This window comes from Apium graveolens, chromosome 8 (assembly GCF_009905375.1).
Source record: "Apium graveolens cultivar Ventura chromosome 8, ASM990537v1, whole genome shotgun sequence".
In the NCBI taxonomy this organism is placed as follows: Eukaryota; Viridiplantae; Streptophyta; class Magnoliopsida; order Apiales; family Apiaceae; genus Apium; species Apium graveolens.
The window spans coordinates 154,514,134-154,517,993 of NC_133654.1; positions in this window are offsets into that span (position 1 = coordinate 154,514,134).

Consider the following 3,860-nt stretch of genomic DNA (forward strand, 5'->3'; position numbering starts at 1 on the left):
AATTGTAAATATTTCATGCCTTGTAATTTTGTATAAATGAAGTGGTATCAACGGATGACTTAAAGACCTTCAACGGATGAGAAGCTAAGCTTCAACGGATGTCTCTAAAGCTTCAACGGATAACATCCTTCAACGGATGAGTGAATCAACGGATGAAAGCTTCAACGGATGTTCTGTTGATTAACCGTTGATAAGTGGTAGTTGTACCTACAAACAGAGGAACGTGGGTGAACAGAGATAACTGAAATGTGGCAGCCTAATTTCAGGAACATCAGAAAAAGCAGCCGTTCTACTCTAGTATAAAGAGACATTAAGTCAACAAAGTACTGGAGTGAACTGGAGAAGAAACAAGTGGAGATCTTACTTTATTATTTTATATATCCTTGTCTTCATTTGTAAACTTGGTAATATATAAACCAAGTAGTAGCTAGTAATTAGATAAGAATTTTTCCAGAGCTGTTTAGAAAAATCTTGAGAGAAAAATTATCTAGTTTGTACTAGGATGCAGCTGTGATCAAATTATTAGATCACAGAATTTCTGAAATACCATCTCTGGTGGAACAACAAATCCACCAGAAAAGTTTTTAAAGGTTTATTGTGTTCTTTACATTTGTGTTTGAATATATATCTGTCTGTATCAGCTTAAAGCAATTCACACACTTGTTCATCTTGAACACAGTCTTTATAAACTGCTCAAAACTTGAAAAAGTTTTGAGATTTACATTCAACCCCCCTTCTGTAAATCTCATTGTTAGTTCTCTAGAAATAACAATTGGTATCAGAGCAGGCTCTTGACAAACAAAGAGTTTAAAGATCTTGGAATCTAACAAAGATGAGTAAGAAGGATATTGGAGTAAAAATCCCAGTTCTTGACAGAGACAGTTATCACCACTGGAAGGTGAAAATGCACCTTCATCTACTCTCCCAAGATGAAGGTTATGTAAACTGTATTGAGAATGGTCCTCACATTCCCCACAAAGTAGCCACAGTTGCTACGGCCACAATTGCTGTTGGTCAATCCATTCCAAAACCTAGAGCAGAATGGACAATGGAAGACACAGAAGAAGTCCACAAGGATAAGAAGGCTATGAACATTTTGTTTAATGGTCTTGACAAGGATATGTTTGATAATGTGATAAATTGCTCAACTGCCAAAGAGGTTTGGGACACAGTTCAGCTGCTGTGTGAAGGTACAGAACAAGTAAAAGAGAACAAGATGCAGCTTCTCATTCAACAGTATGAGTATTTTCATTTTGAAGAAAATGAATCTTTAAATGACACATTTAACAGATTCCAAAAGCTGTTGAATGGATTGAAGCTGTATGGTAGAGTGTACCAGGTGAAGGATTCAAATCTTAAATTCTTAAGATCCTTGCCAAAGGAATGGAAACCCATGACTGTCTCCTTAAGAAACTCTCAGGATTATAAGGACTTCACTCTTGAAAGATTATATGGAATCTTGAAGACTTATGAACTAGAGTTGGAACAGGATGAGGTATTGGAGAAGGGGAGAAAGAAAGGAAGTTCAGTTGCATTGGTAGCTGAAAATGAGAGGGAATGCAGACAAGAAACTGTGAGATCTACATCAAACTCCAAAGATGGTACAAGATATCAGGAATCAAGCAAAGGAAAAGAGCAAGTTGCTGAGAATGAAGACAACTCCAGTCAAGATGACTCTGATAGTGTTGATGAGCATCTTGCATTTCTGTCCAGGAGATTTGCAAAGATGAAGTTTAAGAAAAACACTAGAGCCACTAAACCTCATAAGAACATGGTGGACAAATCAAAGTTCAAGTGTTTCAATTGTGGTATAAGTGGACACTTTGCAAGTGAGTGCAGAAAGCCAACTTCTGAAAAGAAGAAATTTGACCAAGTAGATTACAAGAAGAAATATTTTGATCTGCTCAAGCAAAAGGAAAGGGCTTTCATTACTCAAGAAAAAGATTGGGCAGCTGATGGAGAGGAAGAGAATGAAGATGTGGAGTATGTCAACTTAGCTCTCATGGCTGATTCTGAGGAAAATGAAGTTAGTTCATCAAGCAATCAGGTAACAACTCAGGTAATCACTACTGATGTAACACAACTTACTAAAGAAGAGTGCAATGATGCTTTTAATGACATGTCTACTGAATTGTATCATTTGCGTGTGTCTCTTAAATCTCTTGCTAAAGAAAATAGTAGGATTAAAGAGAACAATCTGTTTTTAAGTAATAGAAATGCTATGTTAGAAGATAAGTTGATTGACCTAGAGAAAACCAAGCTGCATTGTATATCTGTTGAGAATGAACTAGCTGAATCTATTAAGAAAGTAGAAATACTTTCTAATCAATTAAAGAGAGAGCAAGAGGTGATTAAAGCCTGGAAAACATCTAGGGATGTTAGTGCTCAAATTGCCAAGGTCCAAGGAATTGAATCATTATGTGAAACTGCCTGGGATAAAAACAAAAAGAAACTGGAATTAATTGATGGGCTGTCAACGGATGTGGAATCAACGGATGATGAAGATTATCCGTTGAAGGAAGAAAATGAGCATCCGTTGAAGGTTCCTCAATTAAAACAGGCAGATGTTTCTAATAGTGAAAATCTAAAGAAACTCAACAAAAAGTTTGGTTCAACTTCCAAGAACTTTGTTAAAGAAGAAGCAAGCACATCCAAAGATGTCAGTAAGGTGAATATAGGGCACATGACCTTAGAACAGTTAAATAATAGGCTCAAGATGGTTGAGGATAAAAAGGAAACTAAAAGAAAATCTAACAGAAATGGGAAGGTAGGTGTTAACAAACATAACAATTACACACCTGATAGGTATGCTCCTAGAAAAAGCTGTGTGCATTGTAGTAGTGTTAATCATCTATCTGCTAATTGCAAATCTATTAAGAAAACCCCCATAACTGTACCCTCTTCCATGCCTAACATGTCTGCATCATCTCTACATGCTATGCCTACTATGTCTCAACAGAATCCTTATGCACATTTTGCAAACATGCCATATTTTAACAATCCTTATCTTGCTGCATTTAGTATGCCTCAAATGCCATACAATATGCCTATGTGGAATAACATGTATGCACAATCCATGCCTTATCATATTCCAAATGTGCTAAATGATTCTGTGACTAACCCTACACCTCAACCAACTACATCCAAGACCAAGGTTGACTCAAAGTTTCCTAAGTCTAGAGATGCAGGAGGAATGAAGTCTAGGAGAAAGGCTAACAAGAATGGACCCAAGGAAACTTGGGTACCAAAATCAAATTGATTGATTTTATGGTGTGCAGGGAAATAGAAGAAATCTATGGTACTTGGACAGTGGCTGTTCAAGACACATGACAGGAGATTTCTCCCTGCTCACAGAGTTTAAGGAAAGAGCTGGCCCTAGCATAACCTTTGGAGATGACAGCAAAGGGTTTACTAAGGGATATGGCTTGATTTCAACAAGGAATGTCATCATTGATGAAGTTGCATTAGTTGATGGTCTCAAACATAACTTACTGAGCATCAGTCAACTATGTGATAAAGGGAATACAGTTTCCTTCAATTCTGAAGCCTGTGTTGTCACTAGTAAGAAAGACAACAAAGTGGTTCTAACTGGAGTTAGAAAAGGAAATGTGTACTTAGCTGACTTCAACTCTGCAAATGCAAAATCTATTACTTGTCTCTTCAGCAAAGCAAGTTCAATTGAGAGTTGGCTATGGCACAAGAAGCTATCCCATTTGAATTTCAAGACAATGAATGATCTAGTCAAAAAGGACCTAGTAAGAGGAATTCCTCTTGTTGAATTCTCAAGGGATGGTTTGTGTGATGCTTGTCAGAAAGGCAAACAAAGGAAAGCATCATTCAAAAAGAAGCTTGAAACAACA